We start from the raw sequence: 25686 nt of genomic DNA, 5'->3' as shown, positions 1-25686 counted from the left end.
TTTCAGTTATTCACAAGTTTCTTACTTTTTCCCTTTTTGATATGTGCTTCATTTGTATTTAAACATGCGTGCACCATTTTTCATTTTTTCTCTTCGGCAAATATAAGTCGGTTATCTTTCTTTTTATCGTTTAGTTTTTTTCCATGCTGGATTGTTTCAATTGGCACGCATCTTCATCGGTGTGGCTAGATTCTTTTTCTCAACAATGATTGCGCATATAAGAAGAAAAAAATAAGATTAATACTAAGTTTCAAAATGGGAGATATATTTGTGAGAAAAACATTTAAATGTTTTACATGTAAATCTCACTGAGAGTACAAAGAAATAAAATTTAGTTTGCTCGAATTAACAATTTCAATAGACGGATAGAACTACTATAACGCATTCTCACCCCCGGCCATTTTCAAAGTTTTGCAGTTTGACATCTATTAGGCATCCGTTCGCTTGGAAATTCCAGACTCCACTCTAAAATCTATTCTTATTTTTCAATTTATTCTGGAATTTATTATTGAAATTCGTATTACAACATCACAACCTACAGATGATGGAAAAATCAGGCCTTATTTCAATTTCATTAGAAGGTTGATTGTGTCGCCTACAAGCGGTTACTGAAAGCGTTCCCATTCGAAAAGTTCAACACCCATACTAGTGTATCTATCATCTTTAAACGATCCTTTCACTCTTATATAAAACACAAGTTTTTTAATCACATTTTTCCTGCCCTTATTTTAATGTCTGAAATGTATATACAACATTACTCTTCCTCCCACTTCCTTTTAATTTGAATTAATTCATTAAGTATTTTTTTTCATTTTAGGACTGGTTTCTTCTGTAGAAACTAATTATTTATTAAGTCGCCTGATTAGAATTTGTGGTTTTAATCGACCATTTTTCCGAAATAATACCATGTCTCGACAATGTAAATTTGTTTAGATTAATGAATTATACCTTGTTTTTCTTTTATTGAGCACTCTTAATAAACTTGCTAAATTCATAAACTATCGCTATTGAATACCTATAACCTGGTATATATATATATGTATATATATATGTATATATATATGTATATGTATATATATTATATATATGTATAGATATATTCTGTAATCACTTATTCATTGGAATTACAGAGCATATAATGAATAAATGACAAAACTCTATATTCCAAATTTCATGATCTTGACCATCTTTCAATTAACTCCTTTAATTCAGTTTACATTTACAATTCTTGACAATATCTGTTTCGTAACACAAAATAATTCACTTAATTACTATATCAATAAGTTAGCTCTTAACTCATCAGAGGAAATAGCAACAATCAATTCAGTTATATATATATATATATATATATATATATATATATATATATATATATATATATATATACCCTGTAAATCGCTGTATTGCTGGTCAATATTTTTTACTTTTGAAATTGCTATAAAACGCATAGACGTGAAATTTTGTACAATGGAAGAGCATAAAAAGGTGCCTTATGCCGCTGATTTTTGTGGAATGTAGACTAAATACTTTTAAAGTTATGCTAATTTGTCTATTTTCTGGTAATTTAAAGTGTGTATCACTTTATTGCAAGTGTCTAACAATGTATATTTTTGATAATTAAGCAATATTATAACTTCATATTTCTATTTATATGAAATAAAGAACACTATTAACCACACACAAAAAAAAAACGAATTTCACATTATTTTGTTTAAGGAATTTTTTTTTATGTATATTACTCGCATGCTTCAAAATCACTTTGAATAATCTCTTGTCAACTGATGGTGTCAATCGGCGGATTTGAGATGATGTAATGCTATAGGAAACCTCCCAATTCTTCCTCCAAAGTTCATCCTTCGACGAAAATTGAACACCTTGCTAATAAATTTCACCTTTATAATTAGCCAAAACTACTCAATTGGGTGTATATCTGGAAAAGAAGGTGGCAATGTCATCAAAATTGCCCTATTAATGCTTAATAATTTAAAGTAGGATGTCGTAGCCTTGTTTGAGTCGGATGGTCCATTGTCATGCATAAAAATCAATTTGCGGTCGCGTGCTAATGGGAGGTCATGAAGCCATAGTGACAAATGCTCATTTAAAAAAAATATAATACTGGCTTGTCAGTTTGACACCTTCTGCCTCTCGAAATGCTCCAATTAGTTCATTGAAGATTATTCCAGCCCAAAACATAACACCTATCTCCCCGTTGACGACGGAATCGACGAGGGGTAGGGAATCCAAGAGGACTCCAAACTTTGTCCCACCAATCTGGCCCATCAAGGGCTGCTCTGACCTCATCACTAAAAAGAACATTTTCAAAGCTGGTTTTAATGTATTTCTGAGCCCAAGTCAAAAGAGTTCGGTTTAAAATGGGTCTTGCTATTGGCTTAGTGCTTCTTGCAATTTCGTTTAAGACATTGCAGCATGTCTTTCTGAACGAGGAAGGTATTCCGGCCTTGTCAAATATAGCAGAACTGTTGCTGCCCGGCTGATTGATATGTTGAGGGTGAATGCTTCTAAAATCACGAGTAGAAACTGACTTTCTTGTGTTTTTGTCCTTCCTTGGTTTTCAACGAATGAAGACAATGTTATTTGATCTCTTCCAAGCTCAGCTAGACTTACGATAGATTAGCCTTCTGCAATGCCTTCAAGAATACATTCCTTTTCACTAGCTGTCAATCGACCCTTTCTCGGAATTTTGGGAGACCTGCAATAAAGTTATACACACTTAAAATTACCAGCAAATAGAAACATTAGTATAGTTTTCAAAATATTTGTTCAAATTCCAAAACAACAAGGAAATAAGGCACCTTCCAGTGTACCAATTTTTTTTCTCAGCGTTTCATAGCAATTTCCAAATTAAAAAAAATATTGACCCGCAATAAACCGATACACAGGGTATATATATATATATATATATATATGTGTGTGTCTGTGTAAATTTGTAAACGGATGTAAGAGGTTCTGTTCTTATGTGTCACTTTAAGATAGCGACACGTAGATATTTCGCACACAGAGGATAACGTTAATATTCGGACGAGTTTATTATTTTGTTCCCCTGAAATGTTATGCATATGCTTTAAATGTCATAACAACTGACGATTTAAACATTTAACATGGTTATCCGTTTGTGGTGCACTTAGAGATTCGGGAAAACTTCCATTGCCATTCCCAGTAAATTTTCATAAGAATACACTTTTCGATTTTATGTGGACTCTCCAATTTTTCACAAGATGTCACACACACATACACACGTACATTAAATTTTACATTGATACACTAATATACACAATTATGAAACAGAAACTACATAAATCAATTGTGGGGTCGATTTTTTAATCAACTCGTCATAGATCATGGAGTGAAATTATTGGTCGTGATCGATTAGAAATTAATTATTCATATATTACATATAATGTTTAAAGAATCGATGGCATGATGTTGGGATTATGTTATATATGTGCAATGAACGTCTTTGTATGAAAGTGCACTTTATTACTAGCGTAATTTCCTTCTTTCATGTTTTTGGCTTTTGTTTTTTGCTGATCATATTTATGTAAATGTATTTAGTTTAATAAGAAATTTTAGTAGTTGAAATAAGAAGAAACTACATTCGCAAGATGTCATCTTCAGGTTCACTATCAAAGTAATCTCGCTCGATCATGACACGCACTTTTTTCTTCTATGCCTAATTTAATATTTATTCAAATGAAAATTAATATTTTTAATGGTGTATTACTTGGACACTACGCTTTTTCAGGTCTTTATATGCATATAAATTATTTTAACGTCATGTCATCGCTCGAAACATGTGTATACGGACAGAGAGTGGGTAGAAATTATAGAAAGAAAGAGGGTTAGGGTAGAAACTACAGAAAGAAAGGGGGTGAGGAAAAAGATAGAAAGACGCAACAAACATTACGTTCTATATTTTGAAAACCAGACAAGAAAAATCTCTTGTTTCCAAAAAGAGGACGAAGTATTAAGCGCCACCTTCTTGAGTAGAAATGAATCACGTTGAATGAAAAGAGATTAATTCCTTAATTATTTGTGGTTTCTGTACATTAATTTTGTTACTATTGTTACTTGAAATTCTTTTAAATCGCGTTTCATCCGCCATTAACGGCTTTTGCTATACGTTCTACTTTTAGTTCGAAATCAGCTAATTCCACAAAACATTGCGATTTTTTAAAGTCAGGCAACAATGTAAATTGCTCGTAGAAAAATTGAAAACACATTGGCATTTCGGTACATTTTGTGTCATTTGAGAATTTCTAGATCATATTTTACTGAAACTATACACACGCACATTCATTCAGCCATATCTATCTATCTGTCTGTCTCTCTCTCTCTCCCTGTCTCTCTCTCTCTCTCTCTATCTGTATATAACTACTTCATTTACTCACATAAAATTAATATACGAAAGTATAGATTTATGCGTAAACTTTAAGTATTTACTTCAAAAGTGCTCAATACGTACGTAGAGCTAGTTAGTAAGTTATAAAATGTATTTGGCGATTAAGCTACACTGAATATTCCGCGTTTCATATACTCTAGGATTCTTCAGGCTTATGCGCGAATTCTGTGGTTGTTTGTCGTTTTTATATGCGCATATTCTATTGAGATTTTAGTTAGCCAATCAGCTTTCTAGTATCTACCACGCCCTTCCTATCAGCCAATTAGCATGCATTTATCGGACAAAGGCCTATTTGACCTCTGGTTGACCTGTTCCTTTGTGTGTGCTTTATTTAGCCTGGATATTTAGTTTCTTGATCTGTTTTAAATCTTGGTTAGTGTTTTTTTTATTAATGTTAGTTTATATATATATATATATATATATATATATATATATATATATATATGTGTGTGTGTGTGTGTGTGTGTGTGTACGCACATATATGCATATATAGAGAAAATAAAAAAAGAAACAAACCGTATTATGTGTTCACCAACGTTTCGTCTTTATTTCGAGACTTCCTCTGGGTGAAATAAAGACGAAACGTTGGTGAACACATAATACGGTTTGTTCCTTTTTTATTTTCTCTATTTTGTCGGAATACTATTTCCATTTTTTTCATCATATGCATATATATACATACATACATATATGTGTGATTGTTTATGTATATATATGTTTATTTAATTTAATTGTTTATTTTCTATTGTTTTTGTTAGTTTTAAAACTATTTTGTATCGCTATCCCAGAGTAAATTTTATCTTGTGAACACAGTTGTTTGCTATTTCTCTTCTACAGTTTAATAGATGTTGGGTTTTTTTAAAGTACAGAATAGCAAATTTTTCATGAAGACATGGGTCGTCTAGGTCCCTACACGTATAGCTTGTCTTATTATTTTCCATTTGACTACCGGCGAATGTTCGCTTTCCTTGAGTTCCCAGTATTTATTCGCTAGTGTTGTTTTCATACGGTGTTTTTTTTTATTGTTGAATGTACTTTTGTGGTCATAGTATCGAGTTTTAAAATCTAAGGAAGTCATAACTACGTAATATTTCTTGTTATTCGGATTTTCTTTGGTAAATATTGTGGCCTGGTAAACTACGCTTTTGGTTAGACATTTATTTTGAAGTGGGCAAAGTGTGCGGTGTCTACAGTTGCATTTATCTTGTTCGTTATTAGTATTTTATTTATAGTATGGTTGTTCTTGTCCGGGGTTAGTTTATTATTATTATTATTATTATTATTATTATTATTATTATTATTATTATTATTATTATTATTATTATTTCTGCTAGTGTTAGTTTTATTTTTGTCATGGTGTCTACATTTTTTATTGTTTATTTTGTTGTTGTTTACATTGTTTTTATTCAATATTTTGTTATTATGTGCTTTAATTATCATCTCTAAATTTTCGCAACAACTGTAGGATTATTTTAAGGTATTTTTACTGAAAATTTTGTGTAAGGGGTTGGTTGCGGGAAAGTGTTTTTGAATAAGATCTAGAAATTTCTTGCCAAGTTTTGTTTTTAACATTTGATTGTATGGGTCCGTATACCAAATTATAGTTCTTTTTTTTCTATTTTTAATTTTATTATAGTTATTGGTGTTTTGTTGCTTATATTTGATATCGATATTTTTGTATCCACTATCTTTTAGGGCTGTTTCATAGATATTGGTTGATCTGTTAAATGCATTTTCATCGCTTGAGTTATTACTGAGCCTACTTACGATCGAGTTAGGAATCTGTTTTATATTGGACTTAGGGTTTACGTATATTGGAGTAGCATTATCTTTTAAGTAGGGTTCATATATGTTTTTATCTAAATTTAACGTGACGTCCAAGAAGTTTGTTATTTTTATGTTAGCTGATACGTTTGCTTTTAGGCCTAATTTTTTCATTTCCTTGTGTATGATTTTCTTAAAGTTATCTACCTTGACTTTGTTGGAGTTTTTTTTATTATTATAGCTTGTCCGTCATCTCTATATAGGCCGATATCCGTAATATCAAATATGCTTGTGAGGGTATATAGAATGAATAATCCCACAAGATCTGATGCCTCTGCAGAGTCCCTGGCACCCATCGCCAAATCAAACGAATTTTTCATTTTAGTTTTTATCCATTGGTTATTGTTATTTATTAGAACTGATTTTCTACATTTTTTAATGATGTTGATTTCTTCCGAGGATATAAATATATATATATATGTGTGTGTGTGTGTGTGTGTGTGTGTGTGTGTGTGTGTGTGTGTGTGTGTGTGCAATGTTTGTATTCAAGCAGCAAGTTGTAATACAAGCATGGTTAATTACGAGAGTTTTCTCTTTTAAACTTTTCTGAACATGAACAATTCTACAAGTAAATTTTAGATTATTGCATCGAGTGATTTTGTCTCGGTCATTTGTTTGTCGAGTTCTTTCGATCACGTGATCGTCATGAAGAATGCTATTTTAAGATGGGCTTTGTTTATTTCTTATTTATTAGAATATACAGTGATATAAAGCTGCCATTAAGGCAGGTAACAAAGGTTGCCCTAAGGGACTTAACTTTAATATAGTTATTTTTCATCATTGAATTCAAATAAGTGTGTCTGCCGCTGAATGCATTAAAACAAAATTTTTAGAGTGTCTAAATCAGTTATTTACCACACGAAAGAAAGTGACTACATCTTAAAGTAATTAAAGTAATTAACTTAAAGTAATTAACTGCAAATACTGATTTTAAGATTTAATGAGATACTTTATACGAAAAATATTACTCTCACTACTATTAGTGATTTTTTTTAGTCGTGTGCAAGCGAATCTATAAGTAACCCCGTCGGTCGGTCGGTCGGTCGGTCGGTCGGTCGGTCTGTCCGTCTGTCCGTAACACTTTTGTGCTTGACCTTTTTGGTTAAAATCAAAGGTCTGTTGTTAATAGATGCTGTTCTTAGCTTTTTAAGCTTTTCTTTGACTTTTGGCCAAGATCAAAGTGTAGTATCTGTTCCGGCAGATGCTGCAAGCAAAGACCATATGTGTGGGCAACCTCACATATAAGACCTTGCTCAATGTAGGGGCAACCCTTCATACCAATTGTCACTATCCAACTCCCCTACTCCCCGGGGAGTTGGTCCCCATTTCCCCTTCACTCCTCACATTAAAAATCGGCCTTGTGCCTAATTTGCTCGGTGGGGGAGCAAATAAATACCATCTGTTCCGGCAGACACTGCACTTAAGATAATTTGTACCAGTCAATGGAGGGGAAACCCTCTATACTGGGACAATTATTATTTTTGGTAACCAGAGTGCCCCCTTTTTGCCTACTTTTAGGGGAGCTGGTTTTTACCTCACATTAAAAACGGCCTTGTGCCTAATTTGCTCAGTGGGGGAGCAAATAAATACCATCTGTTCCGGCAAATTCTGCAAGCAAATGGGCGACCTCACATATAATACCTTGGTTAATGTAGGGGCAACCCTTCATATCAATTTCTCCTTCACTCCTCACATTAAAAATCCGCCTTGTGCCTAATTTGCTCGCATGGGGAGCAAATAAATACCCTTTTCTTGGCCTTTTGGCCAAGATCAATGTGAGATATTTTATCTCATCTGCTTTTTCCTATATGACAATGAAAAAATAAAACAAAATACACCTAACAATACTCAATTCAATACAAATTTTATTAGATCTTCGGTTTTGCCTTTGTAAAAAGAGTTGTTAACAACTTCGAAAGGCGATAGTCTTTGATCTTAAACAGGAATAGATTTTATCTGTCTTCAAAGATCTGAGTTTACAGCCGTTTGAAGGGCATTGATATGATGCCTTCTGATGAAAAAAGTTGTAATCCTTGCAGTGAGACGATATTACAGATGTTCATAATTAATATTGATGAAAAGAAAGGTCTTTAAGAACAGGTCGAAAATTCACACTTAAAAGTCTCAGAGTGACTCAAATAATAATTATTTACCCTATTATTAAAGCTTTAAAAAGAAGTGGCAAGGAGACACACAGTGTAATAACTTAGACTATTTATTTAGGCTTAATCAAAATCTCAAGGACACTTACAGGTTAAGGACCCCCAAATACCTATTATGTGGAGGGTGAGTTCCATAGATCTTTCTTGTAGGGTTGTCTTAAAGAAAACTGAAAAAGAAAGGCACGTATGAAAACGACCGTCCAGGTGAACAGCAGCGTAGCAAATACAATCGACCAATCTGATTGCTCCCAAACAAATACAATGGGAGGAATGATGTAATTTTCAAATTTCTGACTATGTATATATATGCATTGCTATGTATATAATTCATTTATATATATATATATATATATATATATATATATATATGTGGATTTATATATATATATATGTAGATTTATATATGCACATATGTATCTATACATAATGAGAATAATGGAAATACTATTCTGACAAAATGGAGAAATAAAAAGGAACAAACCGAGTTATGTGTTTATTGACTTTTCTTCTTTATTTCATCCAGAGGAAGTCTCGCAATAAAGACAAAATGTTGATGAACTCATAACTCGGTTTGTTCCTTTTTATTTCTCTATATGTATGTATGTATGTATATATATATATATATATATATATATATATATGCATATATATGCATATGTATATATATGTACACACACCCGCACACATACATACATATATATATATATATATATATATATATATATATATATATATATATATATCAGAAATAAAATTAAAACTGTAAGTTGAAATTTACAATCAAAATTTATTGTTCGACTGAATACTCCAAAAACAATTTACAAAGTCCTTATTAAAGTTTTTAAAAATTAGTCAGAAATCGCATTTTCTAGTTAAGCAAGCCATGGAAGATGACATGTTATTTCTCGAATCCACTCGACTGGAGACCAACTTTTTTGGACTACTACATTATCAAAAAAAAAAGTTACATTATTTGAGCTGCGTTGAAAACTTTCCAATCAATTATATTCCACTGGATTTCATTTTCGATTTAGATCTAAAGAACTATTTTCGCCGTTCGGATTACGTTGAGGAATCTTCATGCAAGCTGAAATGTTATGCGCTGTTTGATGTTATTACTTTTTACATTTCCTACAGTTTTCCACTGGTTGTTTTTAAATGACATGCACATCTTTGTAATTTATGACTATAATAGATTATAGTTTCACTTAATGCCATAACTAGCAAATTCTAGCGTTGCTACAAATATAATGTGCTGATTTCTTTCTGTCCTCTCATGGGAAGAATAGTAATAATAGCATTCTTCAAAACTCCGCGGAATAAGGACTTTGTAAATTGTTTCTTGCCGTATTCAGTCGAACAATGCCCTAGCCACTCTCTCTAGGTACTACAAAAAGTGGTACTTAAATGTAAACCCAAACAAGACTCAGGTTTGCGCCTTTCATCTTAATAATCACCAAGCAAATAGGAGACTAAGAGTCATGTGAAATGACAACATGCTTACACATGAATTTTCCCAGTTTACCTGGGGGTAACTCTGGACAGAACACTCTCTTTTAGAAAACACATTACCAAATTTAAAGGCAAGCTGTCATCACGAAACAGACTTCTCAGTAAGCTTGCCACCAACAATTGGGGTGCCGACCCCAAAACACTGAGACAAACAACGGAGCGGAGTATTGTGCCCCAGTATGGGCAAGATCATGCCATGCCCATAAAATTGATGTAGAGCTGAACAAGGCATACCAGACCATAACTGGTGCCCCAAGACCAACTCCCTTGCCAGCTCTATACTGCCTAATTGGTATTCCATCACCACATATCAGGCGAGAAGTCATCACCAGACTAAAACGGTACAAACAGCTTAATGACCACAGGCATTCACTGTTTGGCCACCAATCAGTGAGACAAAGACTAAAATCTCGCAGTAGCTTCATCAATATAGATGAAATCGATCCCAGGCAAGCTGCCTCCTATAGGATGGAACGATGGCGAGACTATAACAGCAGGAATAACAATGAAGCCCTACCAGACCCAAAAGAAACACTCACCCAGGGTGAAAACCTTTGTAGAAAAAACTGGTTGACTCTAGAAAGAAAAAAATTATCTATATATAAATACTGGTATTTATATTAGACTGAATATTGCGTATATCAGATAAACACTACATCTTTTTTTTATTTCAGCACTTCCTCTTGCACCCCGCTTGTTCTCTTTCCAGGTACACCCCAGAAGTGAGGTGTTCATAGATAATAAATGGTGAAATAATAAAAGTGTCGTCTTCGAAAGAAACGATATAATTCCATTTCTCGTTTTATGAAAACCGGGGTTTTTTTGTAGCAAACCATCTACTTGTTGGCCAATTCTGTGCAAATTCCAAGAGCGATAGTAGCCTTCTGACATATATGAGTGACACAATGTTCAACTAGCGATATCTGATATGCACCGCTATATGCTCTCTACTGATCCAAATTATGACAACAGGACCATTGCCAGCACCTCCAAAATGCATCGCAGAATTGCCACAAATAACAGAAACGTGGCCAAGGTTATTAAACAAAGTTTCCGGCCACGGTTATGGTCTTTGGTGTGATTTCAATTGAGGGTCACAACATGTCCCCTCATATCTTCGAAGTCGGCTTGAAAATCAACACCAAATGGTACTGGGATGTGTTGAAGAATGTGGTGATCCTCTCCTACAATCAGCTGGCTGCTGCTAGACCCCTGGGTGTGGCAGTAGGACTCGGCGCGGACCCACAAGTCCAAAGAGACACAGGCTTGGCTTAAAAAGGAATCTTACGACTTCGTATCTTTTTTTTTTATTGCCCCCCCCTCGTTTCCCGACTTAAATCCGATGGACTACTTCGTTTGGTCATACGTCAAGAACATCACCAACATGACCTCCGATAGAACCAAAGCCAGTCTGATCGCCGCCATCCACCTAGTATTTGTCGTGCTCTCTCCAGCGCTTGTGGAAAAGGCATGCTACCAGTTTATTGTCTTTTTATTTATTTATGTCTCAAAGGTGTTCACGCACGAATGACAATGAAAATACAATTTCATTTTACTATTAATTAAACACAATAGATATTTTTCATAGTTTAATAAAAAAAAAATTAACATTGTTTTGTTTTTTTTACATTCCCACTAATTTTATTCTTTATCATTTAATATCATTTTACACTTAAGCATGTAAAAAAAATTACAAGTTATGCGTTAGCATGAAACAGTGTGTGACAGATCAATAAAAATGTTACAATAGTGATCGAAGTCCAGAAATCTCTAAAATTATAATTGTAACTTAAAAAAGAAATGCAATTAAGAAACTTAAATGTTACAAACTAACGAATCAACGAATTGTTGAACGAATCTAGAAAAATACATTTCTATCATTGAATGGGTTTTCTGTAGCTTCTGTGCTTTTTAGTTCTTATGAATATTATATACTATTGTGAAATTAACATAAATAGGTGGTTTAAACAGAAGCAGACCTATACGTATGATAAAAATCAGTGCTGAAACTCGAGTAAACCACGTAACGAAGGTCTGGGAAAAGCATGTATTCTCTATCTACAGTAATATTTTTCGTTTTTATTTTTGCTTGATATCATCATTGTATTAATATCATTTACTATTGTTTTAATTACATAAGTTGGTCACGAGTTTTGGATTTTAGACGATGTAAAACATAACAGACCAACTGAAGCGGCGAGCAACGATTTTCCATAGATTAGCTTGGTCGAAAAGAACTTCGAAAAGTGCGCCATTTTGGATCTGACTGAATCTCTCAAAAGATTTCATTTTTAGAGCAATTACTCTTGACATATCAAAGGCCTTCAATAAGGATTTCCAGCTACGGTATGACTGGAAATGTTTTCTCAATTATTAAATTATTTCTCTCTGATACGCTCATAAGAGTAGTGGGTGATGGACAGAAATTAGAGGCTTACAGTATTAATCCTGGTGTCCCCCAAGGGTCCACCTGCGCCCAACTCTCTTCCTGATATACATCAATGATCTCCCAAAACACATACTGAAATCATTTGTTGACATCTATGCTGATGACACAACCATCGATGGCAACACATCAAAAGAAGTAAATGGCAAAGTTCTCTCTGATCCTTTCTCCTCTGGTCTTGAGCACGTGGTACAATGGGGGAAGAGGTGTCTGGTTACTTTTAATGCAGCCAAAACCAAGCTCCTATCTTTACATCATAAACGCTCTGATCCCATCTGGCATCAATTGAAATAGATGGCTCTCGTCTTGGCCAGGTTCCATGTTTTAAAAAACTTCTGCGATTGATATTTACTCCTAATCTGAAATGGAACACGTACATCAAATCTATTGCCAAGGTCACTGGAAACATGGTGGGATCCTTCTACCGCCCCAGTCGATTTCTCACTGCTGATGCAATTCTCTATCTATATAAAAACCAAGTACATCAAAGGGTAGGGACACTGCAGCCATATCTGGACAGCAGCCGATAAAAACAGCCTATCCCGCGTTGACAGAATACAAAAAAGACTTTAAAGCCTAGTAGGGGATGCCCTTTTCTCTTCCTTTAAACCTCTCTCCTATAGAAAAGATATTAAGCTTATAGCAAGGCTATTTGTTAGCGAACATTTTACATATGTTATTCGTTTAAAACTTACCTGAAAACCAATAAATGTCCTACAATAAGAGTGAATGTAAATGGGAAACAACTACCTTAATTTTGTTAACTTTGACAATTAATGTTATTAATGCTATATAAACATTAATGTTATTAATGCTATATCAACATTAATGTTATTAATGCTATATAAACATTAATATTATTAATGCTATATCAGCATTAATATTATTAATGCTATATAAACAATAATGTTATTAATGCTATATCAATATAAATGTAATTAATGCTATATAAACATTAATGTTATTAATGCTATATAAACATTAATGTTATTTATGCTATATAAACATTAATATAATTAATGCTATATCAACATTAATGTTATTTATGCTATATAAAAACTAATGTTATTAATGCTATATAAACATTAATATTATTATTATTAATGCTATATCAACATTAATGTTATTAATACTATATATAATGCGATATAAACATTAATGTTATTAATGCTATATCAACATTAATATTATTAATACTATATAAACATAATTGTTATTAATGCTATATCAACATTAATGCTTTTAATGCTATATCAACATTAATGTTATTAATTCTATATAAACATTAATGTTATTAATACTATATAAACATTAATGTTATTAATGCTAAACCAACATTAATATTATTAATGCTATATCAACATTAATATTATTAATGCTATATCAACATTAATATAATTAATGCTATATCAATATTAATGCTATTAATGCTATATAAACATTAATGTTATCAATGCTATATAACCGTTAATGTTATTAATGATATATATAAACATTAATGTTATTAATGCTACATAAACATTAATGTTATTAATGCTATATAAACGTTAATGTTATAAATGCTATATTCACATTAATATCATTAATGATATATAAACATTTATCTCATAAATGCTATATCAACATTAATGTTATTAATGCTATATAAATATTAATGTTAGAGATGCTATATAAATACTAATGTCATTAATGCTATATAACCATTAATCTTATTAATGCTATATAAATAGTAATGCTATTAATTCTATATGAATATTATTCTTATTAATGCTATACAAACGTTAATGTTATTAATGCTATATAAATATAATGTTATTAATGATATATCAACATTAATATTATTAATACTATATCAACCTTTATGTTAATTATGCTATATCTACACTAATGTAATTAATGCTATTTAATATTAATGTTGTTAATGCTATATATTACTGTCATGTTAATAATGCTATATCAACATTTATGTTATTTATGCTATATAAATATTAATGTTATTAATGCTATATAAATATTAATGTTATTAATGCTATATAAATATTAATATTATTAATGCTATATGAATATTAATGTTATAAAGGCTATATAAACATTAATGTTATTAATGCTATATCAACATAAATGTTAATAATACTATATAAACATTAATGTTATTAATACTATATAAACATTATTGTTATTTATGTTATACAAACATTAATGTTATTAATGCTTTATCAACATTAATGCTATTTTTTTATATAGACATAACTGCTATGAATGCTATATGAACATTTCTGTAATTAATGCTTTTAAACATTAATGTTATGACTGCTATATAAAAATTAATGTTATTACTGCTATATAGGCATAATGTAATTAATGCTATATGACAATTAATATTAATTATGCTATATAAACATTTATGTTATTAATTTTTTATAACCATAAATGGTATTATTGCTATATAAACTTAAATGTTATAAATGCTATATAAACATAATTGTTATTAATGCTATATGAAAATTAGTGTTATAAATGCTGTATCAACGTTAATGCTATAAAAATATTAATGTCATCTTTCCTATATAAACATTAATGTTATTAATTCTATATGAGCATTAATGTTATAATGCTATATAAACATTAATCTTATTAATGCTATATAAACATTGATCTTATTAATGCTATTTAAACATTAATGCTATTAATTCTATATACACATTAATGTTATTAATGCTATAAAAACACTAATGTTATAAATGCTATATAAACATTAATCTTATTAATGCTATATAAATATTAATGTTATTAATGGTATATATATATATATATTAATTTTATTAATGCTATATAAACATTAATGTTAATAATTCTGTATCAACATCACCGTTATTACTGCTATATCACCATAAATGCTGTTATTGACAATAAATTTGATTAATGTTATATGTACATTAATGTTATTAACGCTATAAAAACATTAATGTTATCAATGCTTTATCAAACTTAATGTTTTTTAATGCTATATCAATAATGTTATAATTGCTATATAAACATTAATGTTTAATGCTATATAAACATTAATGTTTTTAATGGTATATAAACATTAATGTTTAATGCTATATAAACATTAATGTTTTACTGTAATATAAACATTAATGTTTAATGCTATATAAACATTAATGTTCTTAATGCTATATGAATATAAATGTTTTTTTATGCTATATACACATTAATATTTTTAATGCTATATAAATATTAATATTTTTATGCTATATAAACATTAATGTTATTAATGCTATATAAACACTAATGTTATTAATGCTATATAAACAATAATGATTATAATGCTATATAAACATTAATGTTATTAATGCTATATTTACATTAATATTCTTAATGCTATATAAATCTATATATTTTTAATGCTTTATGAACATTAATGATATTAATGCTACATAAATATTAATATTTTTAATGCTATATGAACATTAATATTATTGATGTTATATTAACATTAATGTTATTAATGCTATATAAACATTAATATTATTCATGCTATATAAACACTAATGTTATTAATGCTATATAAACACCAATCTTATTAATGCTATATCAACACTAATGTTATTAAATCTATATAAACTTTAATATTTTTAAGCTATATAAACATTAATGTTATTAATGCTATATAAACACTAATGTTATTACTGCTATATTAACACTAATGTTATTAATGCTATATCAACACTAATGTTATTATGCTATATCAACATTAATATCATTAATGCTATATAAACATTAATGTTTTTATTGCTATATAAACACTAATGTTATTAATGCTTTATCAACACTAATGTTATCAATGCTATATAAACATTAATATTATAAATGCTATATATACATTAATGTTATTAATACTTTATAAACATAAATGTTATTAATGCTATATCAATATTAATATTATTTTCTCTATATAAATATAAATGTTATGAATCCTCTATTTAAATTTATGTAATAAATGCTTTATACCCATTAATGTTATGACTGCTATATAAAAACAAATGGTATTAATGATATATAAACATAAATGTTATTAATGCTATATGATCATTAATATTATTAATGCTATATAAAACATTCATGTTATTACTTTGTTATAACCATAAATGTTATGAATGCTATATAAACTTAAATGTTATAAATGCTATATAAACATAATTGTTATTAATGCTATACAAACATTATGTTATTAATGCTATACAAACATTATGTTATTAATGCTATAGGAAAATTATTGTTATAAATGCTATATCAACATTAATACTATTAATGCTATAAAAATATTAATGTCATGTTTCCTATATAACAATAAATGTTTTTACTTCTATATGAACGTTAATGTTATTAATGGTTTATAAACATTAATCTTAGTAATGCTATATAAACATTTATCTCATAAATGCTATATCAACATAAATGCTATTAATGCTATATAAACATTAATGTTATTAATGCTATATAAACATTAATGTTATTAATGCTATAAAAACATTAATGTTATTAATGCTATATAAACAGTAATCTTATTAATGCTATGTAAGAATCAATATTATTAATGCTATATAAATATTAATGTTATTAATGCTATATATATATTAATGTTTTTAATGCTATATAAACATTGATGTTAATAATGCTATATTAACATCACCGTTACTAAGGCTATATCACCATGAATGCGATTATATGAAAATTAATGTAATTAATGTAATATGTACATTAATGTTATAAACGCTATATAAACATTAATGTTATGAATGCTATATAATGTTTTTAATGCTATATGAACAATAATGTTATTAATGCTATATTAACATTAATGTTTTATGCTATATAAACATTAATGTTTTTAATGCAATATAAACATTAATATTTTTAATGCTATATAAATATTAATATTGTTTATGCTATATTTACATTAATGTTATTAATGCTATATAAATATTGATGTTATTAATGCTATATAAACACTAATGTTATTAATGCTATATTAATAATAATAATGCTATATAAATATTAATATGTGTTATGCTATATGAATATTAATGATATTAATGCTATATAAACATTAATATTTTTAATGCTATAAAAATATTAATATATTTAATGCTATATGAACATTAATGTTATTAATGCTATATTAACATTAATGTTATTAATGATATATAAACATTAATATTATTCATTTTGTATAAACACTAATGTTATTAATGCTATATCAACACTAATGACATTAATGCTATATAAACCTTAATGTTATTAATGCTATATAAACATTAATGTTATCATTGCTATATAAAAATTAATGTTATCATTGCTATATAAACACTAATGTTATTAATGCTATATACACCACTTATGTTATTAATGCTATATAAACACTAATGTTATTAATGCTATATAAACACTCATGTTATTAATGTTATATAAACACTCATGTAATCAATGCGATATCAACACTAATGTTATTAATACTATATCAACACTAATGTTATTAATGCTATATTAACATAGATATTATTAATGCTATATCAATATTAATGTTGTTAATGCTATATAAACATTAATATTATTAATGCTATATCAGCACTAATGTTATTAATGCTATATCAACATTAATATTATTAATACTATATAAACATTTATCTTATTAATGCTATATTAACATTAATATTTTTAATGCTATATCAACATTAATATTATTAATGCTATACAAACATTAATATTATCAATGCTATATAAACATTAATATTATGATTGTTATATTAAAATTAATATTATTAATGCTATATAAACATTAATATTATTAATGCTACATTAACATTAATATTATCAATACTTTATAAACATTAATGCTATTTATGCTACATAAACATAAATGTTTTTAATGCTATATAAACATTAATATTATTAATACTATATTAACATTAATATTATTAATACTATATTAACATTAAAGTTATTAATGCTTTATAAACATTAATGTTATTAATCCTATATAAACATTTATGTTATTAATGCTAAATACACATTAATTTCATTAATACCATATAAACATTAATGTTATTAATGCTATAAAAACATTAATGTTATTAATGCTATAAAAACATTAATGTTATTAATGCTATATAAACATTAATGTTATTAATGCTATGTACACATAAATTTCATTAATGCTATATAAACAGTAATGTTATTAATGATATATGAACATTAATCTTAACATTAAAGTAGTTCATGCTATATAAATATTAATGTTATTAATGCTATATAAGCAATCATGTCATTAATACGATATGAAAAATAATGATATTAATGCTATCAAAACATTAATGTTATTAATGCTATATAAACATTAATGTTATTTGTTTTACATGAACATAAATCTAATTAATGCTATATAAACATTAATGTTATTAATGCTATATTGACATTAATATTAATTATGCTATATAAACATTAATGTTATTAATGTTATATAAACATTAATCTTAGTAATGCTTTATACAAATTCACGTTATTAATGCTATATAAGCATTAATATTATTAATTCTATATCAACATTAATGTTATTATATGACAATTAATGTGATTAACGTTATGTGAACATTAATATTATTAATGCTATATAAACAGTAATGTTATTAATGCTATATAAACATTAATGTTATTAAGGCAATATTGACATTAATCCTTTCAATGCTATATAAACATTAATGTTATTAATTCTGTATAAACATTAAGTTTATTAATGCTATATAAAATGAATGTTATTGATGCTATATAAACATGTACGTTTTTTTTGCTATATAAACATTACGCGTATTAATGCTATATAAACATTAATGTTATTAATGCCATATTGACATTAATGTTATTAATGCTGTATAAATATAAATTTCATTAATGCTATATAAACAATTATTTTTTAGTGCTATATAAATATTTGTGTATTAATGCTATATAAACATTAAATGTATTAATGCTATATAAACATAATTGTTATTAATTCTATATGAACATTAATGGTATGTATACTATATAAACATTAATATGATTAATGCTATATAAACTTTAATGTAATTTATGCTATAAAAACATTTATGCTATTAATGCTATATAAACATTAATCTTATTAATGCTGTGTAAACATTAATGTTATTAATGCTATATTAACAATTATCTTTTTAAGCTATAAAAATATTAATGTTATTAATGCTACATAAACATTAATGTTATTAATGCTATATGAACATTAATGTTTTTATGCTATATAAACATTAATGTAATTTATGCTATATAAACATTAACGTTATTAATGCAATATAAGCATTAATGTTATTAATGCTATTTAAATAATAATGTTATAATGCTATATAAACATTAATCTTTTTAAATCTATATAAACATTAATGTTATAATGCTATATAAACACTAATTTTATTTATGCTATATAAACATTAATGTTATTAATGCTATATAAACATTAATGTTATTAAAGCTATATAAGTAATTATTGTGGAATGCTATATAAACACTTATGTTATTAATGCTATATAAACATTAATGTTATGAATGGTATATAAACATTAATATTATTAATGCTATATAAACATTAATGTTATTAATGGTATATAAAAATTAATTTTATTAATGCTATATAAACATTAATGTCATTTATGCTATATGAACATTAATCATTTTGAAGCAATATAAACATTAATGTTATAATGCTATATAAACATTTATCTTATTAATGCAATATAAGCATTAATGTTATTAATGCTATAAAAACATTAAGGTTATAATGCTATATAAACATAATATATAATAATAAACATAATATATAAACATTAATGTTATTAATGTTATATTGACATTAATGTTATTAATGCTATATAAACATTAATGGTATTATGGCTATATGAACATTAATATTATTATTGCTATATACAAATTCACGTTATTAATGCTATGTAAACATTAATATTATTAATGCTATATCGAAATTGATGTTTTTATTTGACTATTGATTTGATTAACGTTATATGAACAATCATGTGTTTAATACTATATAAACATTTATGGTGTTGTTCCTATATAAAGATTAATGTTATTAATGCTATATGAACATCACCGTTATTAATATAAACAGTAATGTTATTAATGTTATATAAACATTAATCTTAGTAATGCTTTATACAAATTCACGTTATTAATGCTATGTAAACATTAATATTATTAATTCTATATCAACATTAATGCTATTATATGACAATTAATGTGATTAATGTTATATGTACATTAATGTAATTAATGTTATATAAACATTAATTTTATTAATGCTATATAAACATTAATGTTATTTATGCTGTATTAACATTAATATTATTAATGCAATATTGACATTAATGTTACTAATGCTATATAAACATTAATGTTATTAATGCTATGTAAACGTTAATATGAAGAATACGGCTTTATTGTAAGTAAATTGAAAATGTTTGCTCCTAAATTATGAGTTTTTATTATAATCTGGAAAAATACGGAAGTTTATTGAAAGAAATAAAATGGACTTTTTTTGCCAACAATTTTATTTCTTTTCTAAAAATTAAATAAATTTCTTTCGGAACAAAACGTAATAAAAAAGACGCAATTATTTTGAAGCAAAACTCTTCGATATATAAGTAGATATATGAAGTACTTCAGTTTAAATCATCATCATTCTACACAAAGCTCACGAAAAGTAATAATAATAACATGTAAAATGCATAAACGTTTATATATTTACGCATACATTCTTTGTTGTTTTTTAAATTTGTTTTTTTAATGCAGTTCTGACTTTTTTAGATGAATGTTGGCATTTCTTTAATTGCTCAGAGAATTCCTCTCATCTTGGGTGTTATCAGCTGATAAAATTTCCAACCTTCGTCACGTGTAAACTGTACTTTGTTTTTTTTTTCAATTAAGGAAACGGGGTTAGCTCTGTATTGCAAGAAATCAGACCTTGTGTTTGAGGCTGTGTCCGTAAATTATAAAAAAGAGGTCAATTTTCAGGGATCACTGGGGTCTTTTGAAGATTACCTATGATTCAATTTTAAACTGAAGCCTTTTGCTACTTGGCATAATTAGTGAAACATATTTTACGAAACTTTTTTGTTTGTGAAAATCTGGTTGCAGTTATCAATTAAGCTTTTTTGGCCTTTTTTTTGGCCTTTTTTGGCCTTTTTATAAAAGGTTTGGATTTAAAATATTTAGCAGAGTCTAACAATAAAATCAGGTTCAGCTATTGGAGACGTTTATCCTTTTAGAATGTTTAAAACACACATAACTTTTAGATTGCAAAATAATTTTTAAAAAATAAATGAATTGGCTGACCTGAACAATTTTGCTTTTACCATTTATTTTCTATTTTTTACTTAATCGTAAATTTTTTGGGCGATTCTCAGCACTTATAGGTTTAAATTGTGAATTACAACGTTCTACTACAGTGAACACCCACTTTTTGGTCACTCGCGTTGTTAATGCTATTACTGACATTTAGAATTTTTCCTTTTCAATTTTTCGCAAATTTAAACGGCGTTTATCATAGATTACCCACTTAGCTTGCGCATTACCAAAATACCTTGGAAGAAATTGTATACACCTTACCAACAAAAAAAAAGGAAACATTTAACGGCTAGGGGCATCATTAATAACTGAGGTGGCAAAACCTGTGTGTTTCAGTTATTAGAACGTTATAATTACAAATTGATCCCCGACTATTACATTGAAATACTACGATTTAATTTCTTTTTTAATCTGAACATTAAGCTTATACTCGATGATAACCACCGGAAAAAATTGCGACAAATTAAAAAGGCAAAAAATTAAATTCTACAGGAAATGTCCTCTCCGGAATAAATGCACTGCGTTATTCTTTTATTTTTTATCATTTATTACAAGCTGATGCTACTTAATAGGCCACACTACTCTACTTTTATTTGACACGCTAGGTGAAAGCAAAGAATAATCAGAGCACATAATCAGATCCCCATTGTTAAGATATGGTTTATAGATACTAACGTTGTTACTTCAGCATCGTACATTCATTTTGGCCACGGCCACTAGTGCTCGCTATTTTACTGGGCCGGCAGTGGCTCTCGCTAACAACCGTAGTTTAATTTTAATTTTTTTGTTAAAGGTGGGGTGGTTGGCATAGTTCAAATAGGCAACGCCGTAACACGGGTTCTGCTACTTAAGCAATCACCCAAACGTAAATATATTACTATTACTAGATTCAAAATATCCTAACTTTATTCAATCTACCCACCCTACGCATCAATAACCTGCTGCAAACTCTTAGTGTATGCATTACACAAATTACGAATGTTAAGTTTTTATTTTTTAAAAATATTTTTAAGTTATTTCCCTTTGATTGTTAAGTTTTTTAAAAATATTTTTTAGGTTATTTCCCTTTGATTGTAAAGTTTTTATTTTTTTAAATATTGTTCCATTTTAACTTTCCATCCCGTCGAGGGCAGAGTTAAACACAAGATCAGTTATTAATGTGGGGGAAATCTAGCTACCCAAAAAGGGACACTCTGGATATGAACAAAAAATTGCCTCAGTTTAGAAGGATATTTTCCTACATTGTGTTATATGATAAGGGTTGTCCTCTTTTCATGTAAGTAAAAAAATAGAGAATTAGTTAAATGAAAATGATATCAGAATAAGCGGGGATTGAACCCTGTAGATAAGTTTTAAAGAACAACAGGTTTAAATGGAATGTCCAGTTAAATTGTTGATTCTGTCAAAATATTTAATAAATACAAATTTGGCTGGAAACTATTCATATTCTTAGAAAGAATGCATAATAAAAATATCGGTTATAAAATTATACAAGTAGGTTAAATCCCTTTGTAAAACAACAAAGAGAATGGGAAATTTCCTGGCCGTCAGAAATGGTTTCAAAACGTGTAAATCGCCCATGTTTGAAACACGTGAGTTGTGGTTACGTTGACCAGACATACGTGTGATTTCTCAATAGAGGAAAGAGTTCGATGTTAGTTAAAAGGGAATCAGATCAGTCGGTGGAAAGAAGCAGAGGAGATCAAATAAATGATCATCATGTTTTTATAACTGCCGTCTTTCTGTGTTCATCATTACAACGAGAAAGGTAACATGTTTATATTATATCTACAACTGTCAAACAGTATAAATGTCAAACGCACTATCTCTCGGTTCATCTATCTATATATCAAATCTCCTCTCATTGTGTATTACATGCCGTCGGCTCTCCTGTATTAACATGTACATTGTCTCTTATATATACAGAACTGTCTCTCTCTTTATATATACCCTGTTTAAGTCTCCAATATGCTATCTCCACAAACATGAACATCTTAAGACATATGAACACTCAACAACATGAACACTCCTAAGACTGTCTCGATAACACACTAAGACTCTTACTAATATGAACAACAACAAATATATAAGTCGTCAGTCAAATAAAAACAATGTAACATTATACGCATATTTAGTACCTTCTAAAATAACACCCACAACGTAACAATTGTATTTGAACGAAATTTGTTTTTTGGCACTTATGCATTGTATGAACGGTGCCATTGGAATTTCTTCTTGGAATAGTTACAAAACACCTCCCCCCATTAAAAAAGAGCATCATGCTTAAACTTTACATTTATCAAAAAGCCATTGAATTGTTTTCTCGTCTAAACATATTAAAATATAATTTCTTCTAGGTCAAATAACGCAGAAATAGAAAATAAATAACACAAAATAAAAATAAATAACGCAGAACTAAAAAATAAATAACACCAAAATAAAAAATAAATAACACAAAATAAAAAATAAATAACACCAAAATATAAAATAAATAACACAAAATAAAAATAAATAATACAAAATAAAAAAGAAATAACACAAAATAAAAATAAATAGCACAAAATAAAAAATAAATAATACAAAATAAAAATAAATAACACAAAATAAAAATAAGTAACACAAAATAAAAATAAATAACACCAAAATACTTGAAAAACAAAAGCTATTGTATAAAAATATATCAAAATATAACTGTAAAAACATTTATTGAAAGAATACATTTTTTGAATTAAACCAACATTAGTTGACTTTTTGGCTAGGAGCAAAGTGTAGTATCTGTTCTGATACTACACATCCTCTTTTCTGTCATCAGTCAATGGAAGAGAAATCCTTCAAGACTGAACACATTTTTATTTTTTCCATTTTCCCACATCAAAAACCAACCTTGTGTCTAATTCTGCCTTCGCAGGGAGGCAAATAAATATAAACATTGGATATTAAACAAAAAATCACGGAAACTCATTGTAAGAAAATAGAATTTTAATAAAAATTAAAGCAACATTGAATTTTTTCAAACAATTTAATGGAAAGAAGTTGCCATAAGATAAAAATAGAATTTTAATAAAATATTGTTTGAATTCAAGTAAAAATATAACAAAATATTGTTTTAATTATTGTCATTGTTGAATTAAGTTGAAAAGTTGCACCCCCATCGTTGTTCAATGAAACACAACAAAACAAAATGGCCTGCCCGTGTAATTCATAAGAGCCTAACTGTTGAATTAAGGTAAAGAGTCGCGTCCCCTATTAGTCGTTCAATGAAACCCAACAAAACAAAATGACCCGCCTGTATAATGCATAAGTGCCTTATATTTTGACACAATGTTTTTTCAATTATGTTATTTGGTGCTTTTGCATTTAACGACCCGAGCTATTTGTTAAATAGTATTCACAGGTTAAATTCAAGTTTTATGACATCATTTTTATTAAATTCTTACGTGAACAGAATATTTACAAAACATCCTCACCTCTTCATGTTAAATAATAGGTTTCTAAATATTAATTATTTCAGCGTTGGTCGTTAAATGCCAAAATAAATATTATTTTTTCGCATTTCGCTCGTAACACCAATTGTACAAATTTCTTTTTTATTAATAATTAATTTTCTATCTCCTCATTTTTCATAATTTTTGGATATGTAAGTATTTTCGCCATGACAATTACGTAGATACCATTTGTTTTACATGGAATTTAATATTTCGTTCGCTGAAATAATATAGAAACACAAATTCCCTGTTTACCGCAAAAAGTGTGGCTTCTTTTTTTGAATTTGGCCTTTTTATTCGTTAACATTTAGCTTTGAAAAAAAAATCATAAACTGGCAACTGTGTATCTTGGCCCGTGTCACACGTAAGTGCCAAACCAGCTACACATGACTCTTTTTACGT

General features: G+C 28.0%; 1 long non-coding RNA gene across 1 annotated transcript; it reads left to right on the top strand.

The window, feature by feature from the left end:
* Positions 1 to 20893: 20893 nt before the first annotated feature.
* On the top strand, positions 20894 to 24429 carry LOC145266479 (uncharacterized). The gene is made up of 2 exons (XR_013864723.1): positions 20894 to 22811; positions 22856 to 24429. It is a non-coding gene; the product is annotated as an uncharacterized LOC145266479 (long non-coding RNA).
* Positions 24430 to 25686: the final 1257 nt, after the last annotated feature.

The sequence above is a fragment of the Euprymna scolopes genome, chromosome 41 (genome assembly GCF_053919585.1).
Source record: "Euprymna scolopes isolate OS-2025 chromosome 41, ASM5391958v1, whole genome shotgun sequence".
Lineage (NCBI taxonomy): Eukaryota > Metazoa > Mollusca > Cephalopoda > Sepiida > Sepiolidae > Euprymna > Euprymna scolopes.
The sequence above is the reverse complement of the archived record's forward strand: the minus strand, read 5'-3'. Positions and strand labels throughout refer to the sequence as shown.